Raw genomic sequence first — 13208 nt, 5'->3', positions numbered from 1 at the left:
TAGGGCCATAAAATAGAAATTTCGCCTGATTCCCAAATTTGCTTGCGCTATGGCCCAAGCCTCCTACATGGACCTAGGCGATCGGACCCAAATAGCCTAAAATTTTGCCGGTCCATAAAAAATGACCTAAAATATTATCGGCCCATCAAAAATTCACCTGATTCCCACATTTTCATGTGCGCCCATGCCTCCTGCATGGGCCCGGACGACCATACTTGGATCGCCTAAAATATTGTCGGACCATAAAAAATGACCTAAGGAACAATAGTCACCGCCTAGCCATGACCGATACTCCGTTTTTGGCGTTTTAAGGCAATAAAATTTGAATTTCACTCGATTCCCAGATTTTTTGTGTGCTATAGCCCACGCATCCTGCATGGGCCCGGGCGACCATACCCGGACCGCCTAAAATTTTGCCAGCCTATCAAAAATGGCCTAAGAAATAATTGTCACCACCTCACAGGGATCGTTACTCGTTTTTTGCCATTTTAGGGCCATAAAACTAGAATTTTGTCCGATTCTTAGATTTTCATGTGCTACAGCCCATGCCTCCTGCATGGGCCCGGGTGACTAGACCCGGATAGTCTAAAATTTTGTCGCCAATCAAAAATGACCTAAAAATAATTGTTACCACATCGCCATGACCGTTACTCAGTTTTTGACGTTTTAGGACCATAAAATTAGAATTTCGCCCGATTCCCAAATTTTCGTGTGTTATAGCCCACGCCTCCTATATAGGCACGGGCGCTCGGATTTGGATCGCTTAAAATTATGCTGGCCCATCAAAAAATACCTAAGGAACAATAGTCACCGCCTCGCCATGACCGTTACTCGTTTTATGGCGTTTTAGGACCATAAAACTGGAATTCCGCCCCGATTCCCAGATTTTCGTGTGATATTGTCCACACCTCCTACATGGGCCCAGGCGACCGAACTCGGATCGCCTAAAATTTTGTCGGCCTATCAAAAATAACCTAAGAAATAATAGTCACCGCCTCGCCGGAACAGTTATTTGTTTTCTGGCATTTTAGGGTCATAAAACTAGAGTTTCATCCGATTCCCAAATTTTCATGTGATATAGCCATGCCTTCTGCATGGTACTGGGCGACCAGACCCGGATAGCCTAAATTTTTCTAGCCCATCGAAAATGACCTAAGAAATAATAGTCACTACCTCGCCCCGTTACTCATTTTTTGACGTTTTAGGGGCAAATAATTCGAATTACACCTGATTCCCAGATTTTTATGTGTTATAGCCCACGCCTCCTGCATGGGCCCAGACGATCGGACCCGAATCGCTTAAAATTTTGCTGGCATATCAAAAACTATCTAAGGAACAATAGTCATCACTCCGCTATGACCGTTACTCATTTTCTCGCTTTTTAAGGCCATAAAACTGGAATTCCGCTCGATTCCTAAATTTTTTGTATGTTAACCGATCGCCTAAAATTTTGCCGGCCCATCAAAAATGACCTATGGAACAATAGTCACCGTCTCGCCATGACCGTTACTCATTTTTTGGAGTTTTAGGCCTTTAAAACTGGAATTTCGCCCGATTCTCAAATTTTCGTGTGCTTATAGCCCATGCCTCCTGCATGAGCCCGGGCGACCGGACACGGATTGCCTAAAATTACCTCCGTACATCAGAAATGACCTAAGCAACAATAGTCACTGCCTCGCCGTGACCGTTACTCATTTCTGGGTGTTTTAGGGCAATAAAATTAGAATTTCGCCCGATTCTCAGATTTTCGTGATGGGTCACGGCGCCCAGACCCAGATCGCCTTAAATTTTACCGGACCATAAAAATTACCTAAGGAATAATAGTCACCACCCCGCCATGACCGTTACTCATTTTTGGGGTTTTAGGGTCATGAAATTGGAATTTCACTTGATTCCCAAATATTCGTGTGTTATAGTCCACACTTCCTGCATGGGCTCGGGTGTCGGGACCCGGATCGCCTAAAAATATACTGACCCATCAAAAACAAATTAAAAAATAATAGTCACCACCTCACCATGACCGTTGCTCATTTTGGGCGTTTTAGGGCCATAAAACAAGAATTCTAGCTGATTCCCAGATTTTTCCTTTGAGTTGAGCTTAGCCCTCTTCCTATCCTAAACCCCTAGAATCATAAGGAGCGATTGATGGTTGATCGTGTGTTATAGCTCGTGCCTCCTGTATTGGTCGGGCGCCCAGATCCGAATCGCCTAATATTTTACCGGCCAATAAAAAATGACCTAAGGAACAATAGTTACGGCCTCAGCATGGCCGTTACTCATTTTTGGCGTTTTAGGTCCATAAAACTAGAACGCCACCCAATTCTCAATTTTTTGTGCGCTATAGCCCACACCTCCGACATGGGCTCTAGTGCCTAGACCCCGATCGTCTAAAAACTTTTCGGCCCATTAAAAATGACCTAAGGAACAATGGTTTCCACCTTGCCATGAACGTTACTCCCTTTTTAGCATTTTAGTGCCATAAACCTGGAATTTCTCCTGATTCCCATATTTTGGTGTGCTATAGCCCAGACTCCTACATGGGCCCAAGTGACTGGACCCAGATTGTCTAAAATTTTGTCATCCCATCCAAAATGACCTAAGGAACAATAGTCACCCCTCACCATGACCGTTACTCGTTTTTATGTTTTAGGGCAATAAAACTGGAATTTCGTACGATTCGTAGACTTTCATGTGCTATAGCTCGCGCCTCCTGCATGGGCCCGGGCGCACGGATCCGCATTACCTAAAATTTTGCTAGCCTATCAAAAATGACCTAAGAAACAACAATCACCGCCTCGACATGACCGTTACTTATTTTTAGGCGTTTTAGTGCAATAAAACTGGAATTTTGCATGATTCCCATATTTTTGTGTGTTATCCACGCCTCGTGCATAGGCCCGGGCGCTCGGACCCTGATCGCCTAAAATTTTGCTGGCCTATCAAAAATGACCTAAGGAACAATGGTCATCTCCTCGCCATGACTGGTACTCGCTTTTTGACATTTTAGGGCCATATAACTGAAATTTAGCATGATTCCCTGATTTTCGTGTGTTATAGCTCACGCCGCCTGATGACGTGGTAGCATATGAAAAATTGAAAATCATCTTGAATTTCTTTTTTATTGCCCTAAAACGCCAAAAAGCCAACGTGTATAAAAAATAATAGAAAAATACATGTGGGAAGAGTCAGTGCATTTATTCACGAATGAATGGAGAAAGAAAGATCTACTTTATAGAGTCGATGTTGTTTCTTAGCACTACGTGGGAAGAGAATTTATCTATTTAGCCCCCCGACTTCAATTACAAACTGAGAAAATGAGGCTAGAGGAGGGAGAATACATTGCTAGGGCCCCACTATGGGCGCCAAATTATATAGATGAAAAATTCTCTACGATCGTTCATAATTGGTAAGGGCACTAACTAGGGGTGGCAAGTGGGCCGGTCCCGGTCCTTCAATAAACGGGCTTAGCAGTCTTGAACTAAACGGTCTTTTTATAGGAACCGGCCCGGGACCGAGCCCACGAACTCGTGCTAAGTGGACTAAGTGGGCCCAACGGTTAAGTTGTGATTTTTTTAAAAAAAATAAATAGAAATTAGAGACAAAAAGATATTAAAAAAATATCTAAGGCAATGCCTTGTAAATTTATTAAAGAATTGTGACATAATTTTTAATTCAAATTTAAAGACAAAAATATTGTAATAAGATTTTCAAATACAATGCCTTGTAATTTTATTACAGCAATAAAAAATATGAAAATATCTTTCTTAGTCTTCCTCCCCTCTATGAAATGAGTACAACAAGTTGCTAATACCACCATTGAGAAGAAAAAGAAACTAATCAAGATGTGCCAAAATACAAGTTACATAATACATACTAATTTTTGTTCATACAAGTTACACGCTATCTCTTACAAACTTCATAAATCCTTCAAGGTTCGGAGGAATTTCCGTTGTTGGTGGTGGAAAAGTAGCCTGGTCATCGCCACTTCCATTATCGGCGAAGCAGCATCCTCAGCAAGTTCAGCTAGTATTTCTTCGTAAGCTTCGTCTTCCTCTGGTTGTGATTCAGCAAGTCCAAAATTTCTTCTTTCTGAATGGATTCAATCTCTGAAAAGTATTAATTTTTCCAAGCTCTCCCTCATAGATGCTCTATAATCACCGATTTGAAGTCTTGTTTGACTGAAAGCGCTCTCCGATGCCACTGTTGAAGCTTGAATGGTTAAAATGTCTCGGGCCATCCTTGAACGAACCGGAAAGTGTTTTTCTTTGTCCTTCCACTATTGCAAAATATTAAAGGAGCCGTCGGGATTCTCTTCCTCAATTTGCCGCGACAAATAAACTTCAAGCTCATTTAGTTGTGAAAAAATTATTACTACTAAAACCAAAAGAACCCCTAAATCACGCCCAAGCACTAAGTGCTCTTACTCCTGCAGTTCATTTAGATGATTGAGAATCAGAAGAAGAAGGAGTTGGAACATTTGGTCTAGCATGATTTAATACAACTTGATAAGCATTATAAATGATTTGAGCATTTATTCTAACTGAGGCTATTGCTTCCGGAAGTTTAGGCAACTCATCATCTTCAAGTGCTAAACCACTATAAATAGTTTCATACCAAAATTGAGGACCTCCTAATTTCATACAAGGATTTAACAATGACATGTAACAGTAAGGTAATCACAATCGTTGTTACTTCTACCGATATTAGTTGTAATAGCAACATGACAATTTATATGAGTAAATAAATAACGCAAATATTTTTCATATTCATACTTATATTTATAAATATCGCTCTTTATGGTTGTACGAGAAAAATCTTTATAAGTAGGATTAAATTATTTTTTAATATAATGCACAAATACAGGGTCAGAAGAAAAACTATAAGGTAAGCACATAACAGTTATTATTTTTGCCAATTCTTCCCGATCTATTTTTGGATCATAATATAAAATACCACCGGCAACAGTGTTAATTCTCAGTTGAAATTTATTTGAACCAGTACTATGGTCAGCCCGACTAGGACTAGGTATACTTTTCCCCTCGGCCAAAGCTTTCAGACGTTGATATCTGACGTTATCTTTAGGGTGTTTTTTTATGTGTCTAGCCAAAGATCCCGTCCCGCTTCGCGATCCAAAATATTTAAAAGCTAACTCCATACCACAAGTTTTACACTTATCCTTATTTTGTGGAACTAGTTAAGTAAAAAATGACCAAACATGAGATGTTTCCTGACGTTTGGTAGGTTGTCATTTGGATTAGCATCGTTATCACTAATTGGGTTAACATCAGGAGCTGGGTACATCATCATCTGGTTGAGTTTCATCAAGATCAATTTCCTCATCATCGTTTTCATCAATAGTATTATAATTATTAGAATAGAGAGCATTTATTAATTCATTGTCTAAATGTTCACCGGGTGTAATATTATAGCAAAATTCAGTCTCGGTAATTGTAATAAACTAGTATCAAGAATAGCAAGTGTAGAACGGGTATGGGGTTGTGATGACCCAAAATATTATATTTAAATGTAATAATTAATTTTGTGTTCTAAGACCTCGAAAAGCACTATTTATCATTACTCGACTTGTGTACGCAGTCTGTAAAATTTTTCGGAAAGTTTTTATGAGAAGAATAAATTAAAATGTGAATTAGAGCTTTAAAACTCAACTGAGTTGACCTTGATCAACATTTTTAGCAAACGGACTCGGATCAATGTTTTGACAGTTTGGTAGGTCCGTATCGTGATTTGGGACTTGGGCGTATGCCCGCAATCAAATTCCGAGGTCCCTAGCCCGAGATATGGAATTTTGAAGAAAAATTAAAAGTTTAAATTCAAATAGTGACCGGATGTCGAATTATGTGCAAACGACCCCGGAATAGAATTTTGATGATTCCAACAGCTCCGTATGGTGATTTTGGACTTAGGAGCATGATCAAAATTTTATTTGGAAGTACGTAGTGAAATTAGGCTTGAAATGGCTAAAATAGGAATTTATGTTAGGAAGTTTGACCGGGGAGTTGACTTTCTGATAACGGGGTCGGAATACAATTTTGAAAATTTTCACAGCTCCGTTATATCATTTATGAATTTTGTACAAAATTTAAGGTCAATCGGACTTGATTTGATAGGTTTCGACATCGAATGTAAAGAAGTTGGAAATTTTTAAGATTTATTAGGCTTGAATCTATGTGTGATTCATGTTTTTAGTGTTGTTGGATGTGATTTGAAGACTCGGCTAAGTTTGTATGATGATTTAGGACTTGTTGGTATTTTCGGATGGGGTCCCGAGTACCCCGAGTGCGATCCGGATCGAAATCGGATCAATTATTGGACTTAGCAAATTCTGAAATTTGCAGCTTCTAGTGTCATCGCACCTGCAGAGGGACTGACCGCAGGTGCGGACTCGCACAAGCGAGTTGTGGCTCGCAGAAGCAGACGAAGGGCTGCCCAGTTGGAGCCGCAAATGCGGCTCATGTTGTGCAGAAGCGAGAGAAAGGGCGCAGGTGCGGGCAGGTCCGCATGTGCGATGGAATTTTACGCACCTGCGAAGGCGCAGATGCGGTCCAAAGCTCGCAGAAGCGAAGGCAGCTGGGCTGAGCAATTTCCGCAGATGCAGGACCGCAAGTGCAAGAATTTTGTCCGCAGGTGCGAAAGCACTGACCAGATTACAAAAACAGAGGGGTTCCAATATTTTTGTCATTTGGACATTTTCAACACGGTTTTGGGCGATTTTTCAGAGAGAATTCACGGGAAAACTTGAGGAAAGTCACATGTGATCATTGTTAGTCAATTATATTGGATTATCATTGAATATTTCGAATAGATTACATGTTTTTGAGGTGAAATTAGAGGATTTGGGTCTAGGGATTTCAAAATGAGAATTTGAGATTTGAAGGTCAAGTTTATGTCGGATTTTTGTAAAAATGGTATGGTTGGACTCGTAGTTTAATGGGCGTTCATATTTCGTAACTTTTGCCAGATTCTGAGACGTGGGCCCCACGGGCCATTTTTGAGTTAATTTCGGATTTTATTGAAAAATATAGTATTTTCTTATGGAATTGATTCTATAATTTTTGTTGACTATATCGAATTAATTATGACTAGATACGAGTCGATCGGAATCGAAAAATCGAGGAAAAAGCATACTACTTGGTTAAATTGGAGCAAGTCGAGGTAAATGACTTGTCTAACCTTGTGTGGGGAAAATTTCCCCTAGAATTGATATTAATGTGATTATTAAAATGTGTTAAAAGTCGTGTACATGAGGTGACGAGTATGTACACGGGCTAAATATGAAAGATTATATTTTTAAATTGTGTAGATTATTGTTGCGCATTTATTAAATTATTTTATCTTGTTATATTCTTCATCATTGATCTGAGATATATACCTGAAATTTGTTTGATATTTTTCTGCTAATTGTTATACCTGTTTAGTTAAAACTTGGTTTCTTTTATTATGTGCATTACTTGAAAGGTGATTTTCTTTAAATTAAACATTATTAATATGAAGTATTTGGCATTTTAAATTTGATATTGAAGCAACATATTAAAGATTTTAAAATATTATTTTCCTGAATTATTTATTCTTGAATATTTTGTATGATTTTTGTACTCATTGTGATGGAGCCGTGAGCTCTTTATTGTGGAAAAATATTCTTAATGATTTATTTTGGCATGAGCTGTGAGTTCTTTATTGTGGAAAATTATTGTTGTTGAATTATTTTGGCAAGTAACATTATTTGAGCATTTGAGGTGCATATTGTGATATATTGTGATATTGATACGCATGCGGTGGTATAAGGTCTGGGTATTGAAATGCATGCGGTGAGATAAGGGTGGCTTGATACGCGTGGCTAGTAGGGGAAACTACTAGAAGTCATGCGGTGTGATAAGGATGGCTAAAACGCGGGATGCTATTTTGGAAAAATATTTTCTTTCAAATAAATTGTGAAGGCTCCCGCGGTGAGATAAGGAAATGAGATATTGTGAATTTGTTTATGATTTGGAACTACGAGGCGGTACCTCGAGAGTGTCCTTGTTGATATTGATTTATGGCCGCAGTTGCCTTGATTATTTGTTGTGATTTTCTTAAAGTTGAAAGGAAATTCGGTTTTTTTTTTCACGAGATATTATTTGAAATTCTGTTTTGTTTTCACGAGATATTATTTGCCATTATTTTGCTTAATTAAATGGTGACTCACTACTTGATTCATTTCTAATGTCATTTTATTTTACTATATTGTTAAACATTTTACCATGCCATTATTATATTCCAGTAGGGCCTCACCTGACCTCGTCACTACTCTACCGAGGTTAGGCTTGCCACTTACTGGGTACCAATGTGGTGTACTCATACTACGCTTCTGCACATCGTTTTGTGCAGATCCAGGTACATCTTACCAGCCTAGACGTCAGTGAGTTACCTGCGCACGGAGACTTCGAGGTATATCTGTCAGCATCCGCAGACTCCGGAGTCCCCTTCTATCATTTTTATGTTGCTTCCTTATTTTTCTTTAGACCTTGATATATAGAGACATTGAGAATAAATTCTTAGAAGCTTGTGACTTATTTCTACCGGGTTTTGGGAGTTGAAATTATTTGAATAGTAGTTTATTTATTTCATATATTTATTATTATTCCGCATTGATAGGCTTACCTACTCTTAGAAACTAGGTGCCATCACGACATCCTACAGAGGGAATTTGGGGTCGTGACAAGTTGATATCAGAGAACTAGGTTCATAGGTGTTATGAGTCACAAGCAGGTTTAGTAGAGTCTTGCGGATCGCTACGGAGACGTCTGTACTTATCTTCGAGAGGCTATGGAACTATTAGGAAATATTTACTTCTTTGATTCCTTATCGTGCGCCTTTGTTGATTTCAAAGTTCTAAACAATTATCTTTCTATTCTCTCACAGATGATGCGGACACGCATAACTGGATCTGATGATCAGACACCCACGCCCCCTGTTGGAGCCGCAAGAGGCCGGGGACGGGGCAGAGGCCGAGTCAGAGGCCGAGGAAGACCACGTGGTGCAGCCAGAGCACCTGGACGAGCTGCTGCACCAGAGCCACCAGTAGCTCCAGTTGGAGAGCAGGCACCTGAGACGCTTGTTACTACTCCTGCACTTCAGGAGACTCTTACCCAGTTTTTGAGCATGTTTGGCACTTTAGCTCAGGCAGGATTAATTCCACTTGCACCTGCCACATCTCAAGCTGGGGGAGGAGCGCAAACTCCCGCCGCCCGTACTCCAGAGCCACGGGCCCAAGTTGACCATGCCCCAGAGGTTATACCAGTGCAACCAGTTGTCTCAGTTCAGCCTGAGATTAGGACAACAGTATCAGAGGGGGAGCAGCTCAGGCTCGAGAGGTATAAGAAGTACCACCCTCCCACTTTTAACGGTTTAGCTTCAGAGGATGGTCAGGGTTTTCTGGAGGAATGTCACTGTATCCTTCGTACTATGGGTATTGTGGATTCCAGTGGGGTTTCTTTCACGGCATTCCAGTTTAGAGGAGCAGCCTACCAGTGGTGGCGGGCATATGAGTTGGATAGTCCGGTTGAGGCAGCTTCACGTACTTGGACTCAATTTTCAGATATGTTCTTAAGGGAGTATTTCCTCAAAGTCTTAAAGATGCATGGCGCGCGGAGTTTGAGCAGCTACGCTAGGGTTCTATGACCGTGTCAGAATATGCGGTCCGATTAAGTGATTTGGCTAGGCATGCACCAGCCTTAGTTGCTACTGTTCGAAAGCGGGTTCGCAGATTTATTAAGGGTCTCCCCCTAGTATCAGATACAGTATAGCGCGAGAGCTAGAGATAGATATCACATACCAACAGGTGGTGTCAATTGCTAGGATATTGGAAGGTATACAGACTCGGGAGAGGGAAGAGAGAGAAGCTAAGAGACCCCGAGATTCTGGCACATATAATAATTCTCGTGCCCCAGTTGCAGCCCGTCATGGTAGAGGTTATGTGAGCCGTCCTATTCATTCAGCACTTCTAGCTTCCAGTGGTATTCCGGCTACTCCCAGACCTCAGGTTCCATATTATGCACCGCCAGTGTCTTCTGTACCTCCGGAATGGGGTGCTTTCAGCGGGTAGTCTAGTCGATCAGGCCCAAGCCAATCCCAGCAGCCACGTACTCCGAGGGCTTGTTTTGAGTGTGGTGACACTCGTCATATCATGAGGGATTACCCCAGACTTAGGAAGGGTGCACCCCCACGGATTTCTCAGGCCCTACCTATTCCATAGGGTCCTCAAGCTTCTCAGGCCATGATTACTGCACCAGTTGCCACTCCACCTGCACAGCCAGCTAGAGGTGGAGGTCGGGTAGGTAAAGGTCGCCCTAGAGGGGGAGGCCAGGCCAGATATTTTGCCCTTCCTGCTAGGACAGATGCCGTTGCATCTGATTCTGTTATCACAGGTATTATTCCGATCTATCATAGAGATACATCAGTCTTATTTGATCCAGGCTCCACTTACTCATATGTGTCATCTTATTTTGCCCCGTATTTGGGCGTATCACGTGATTTCTTGAGTTCTTCTATTTATATATCTACACTCGTGGGTGAATATATTATTGTGGATCGTGTGTATCGGTTGTGTTTAATTGTTATCAGTGGTTTTGAGACCAGAGCTGATTTATTATTGCTCAGTATGGTGGATTTTGATATTATTTTGGGCATGGACTGGTTGTCGCCCTATCACATTATTCTTGATTGTTACGCCAAGACGATGACGTTGGCTATGCCAGGTCTATCACGGCTAGAATGGAGAGGTACCTCAGATCATGTTCCTAGTAAGGTTGTTTCATTTCTTAAAGCTCAACGAATGGTTGAGAAGGGGTGTGATGCGTATCTGGCCTATGTAAGTGATGTTAGTATTGATACTCCTACTGTGGAGTCAGTTCCTATAGTAAGGGATTTTTCCGATGTATTTCCAGTAGATCTTCCGGGTATGCCACCCGACAGGGATATTGATTTTGGCATTGATTTGTTACCGGGCACTCAGCCCATTTCTATTTTACCATACCGTATGGCCCCAACAAAGTTGAAAGAATTAAAAGAACAGTTACAGGAATTGCTTTATAAGGGTTTCATTCGGCCTAGTATATCGCCTTGGGGTGCTCCTGTCTTATTTATGAAGAAGAAGGATGGTTCTATGCGGATGTGTATTGATTACCGCCAGCTGAACAAGGTTACCGTGAAGAACATGTATCCATTGCCACGTATTGATGACCTATTTGATCAGCTTCAGGGTGCCAGAGTATTCTCTAAGATCGACTTACGTTTAGGCTATAATCAATTGAATATTCGGGAGCCAGATATCCCGAAGACTGCTTTCAAGACTCGGTATGGTCATTACGATTTCCTTGTGATGTCTTTTGGGCTGACCAATGCCCCAGCAGCATTTATGCACTTAATGAATAGTGTATTTCAGCCCTATCTTGATTCTTTCATCATTGTGTTTATTGATGACATTCTGCTGTATTCCCGGAGTCGGGAATATCATGAACAACACATGAGGACTGTGCTTCAGATTTTGAGAGAAAAGAAGTTATATGTAAAATTCTCAAAGTGTGAATACTGGCTTGATTCGGTGGGATTTTTGGGTCATATAGTTTCATGTGAGGGGATCAAGATAGATCCCAAGAAGATTGAAGCAGTGCAGAATTGGTCCAGACCATTCTCAGTTACGGAAATCCGGAGTTTTCTTGGTTTGGCAGGGTATTATCGCCGATTTGTAAAGGGTTTCTCTTCTATTGCTGCATCTATGACCAAATTGACCCAGAAGGGTGCTCCGTTCAGGTGGACCGAGGAATGTGAGGAGAGCTTTCAAAAGCTCAAGACATCTTTGACTACAGCCCCAATATTAGTATTACCTACAGGTACAGGGTCTTATACTGTGTATTGTGATGCGTCGCATATTGGTCTCGGCGTAGTGTTAATGCAAGATGGTAGGGTGATTGCCTACGCGTCCAAACAGTTAAAGGTGCATGAGAAGAATTATCTTGTACATGCCCTGGAGTTAGCAGCTATTGTTCATGCCTTAAAAATTTGGCGACATTATTTGTACAGTATCCATTGTGAGGTCTACACCGATCACAGGAGTCTACAGCATCTGTTTAAACAGAAGGATCTTAATTTGCGACAGCGGAGATGGTTGGAATTGCTTAAGGATTATGATATCACCATTCTCTATCATCCTGGGAAGGCCAATGTAGTGGCCGATGCCTTGAGTCGTAAGGCGGAGAGTTTGGGCAGCTTAGCATATTTACTGGTAGCAGAGAGGCTTTTAGCCTTGGATGTTCAGGACTTAACAAACCAGTTTGTCAGGTTGGATGTTTTCGAGCCGAGCCGAGTTTTGGCTTATGTGGTTTATCAATCTTCTCTTTATGATCGTATCAGGGAGCGTCAGTATGATGACCCTTATTTGCTTGTCCTTAAGGATACAGTTCCGCACAGTGATGCCAAGGAAGTCACTATTGGAGATGACGGTGTACTACGGATGCAGGGCAGGCTATGTGTACCCAATGTAGATGGCTTACGTGAGTTGATTCTCCAGGAGGCTCACAGTTCACGGTACTCCATACATCCGGGTGCTACAAAGATGTATCAGGACTTGAGACAGCACTATTGTTGGAGGCGTATGAAGAAAGACATAGTGGAGTATGTATCTCGGTGTCTAAATTGTCAACAGGTGAAATATGAGCATCAGCGACCGGGTGGATTACTTCAGAAGTTAGAGATTCCATAATGGAAATGGGAGCGGATCACTATGAATTTCATTTTTGGGCTCCCACGGACTCAGCGGAAGTTTGATGCAGTTTGGGTGATTGTGGATAGGCTGACCAAATCAGCTCATTTCATTCCTGTGATTACTACTTACTCTTCAGAGCAGCTGGCTCAGGTATATATTCGCGAGATTATCAGACTTCATGGTATACCGGTATCTATCATCTCTGACCGGGGTACACAGTTTACCTCACGGTTTTGGAGGGCAGTACAACGTGAGTTGGGTACTCGAGTAGAGTTGTGTACAGCATTTCACCCTCAGACGGACGGGCAGTCCGAATGCACTATTCAGATACTAGAGGATATGCTTCGTGCGTGTGTGATAGATTTTGGGGGTGTTTGGGATCAGTTCATACCACTTGCGGAGTTTGCTTACAACAACAGTTACCAGTTAAGCATTCAGATAGCTCCGT

The sequence above is a fragment of the Nicotiana tabacum genome, chromosome 9, assembly GCF_000715075.1.
Source record: "Nicotiana tabacum cultivar K326 chromosome 9, ASM71507v2, whole genome shotgun sequence".
Lineage (NCBI taxonomy): Eukaryota > Viridiplantae > Streptophyta > Magnoliopsida > Solanales > Solanaceae > Nicotiana > Nicotiana tabacum.
The sequence above is the reverse complement of the archived record's forward strand: the minus strand, read 5'-3'. Positions refer to the sequence as shown.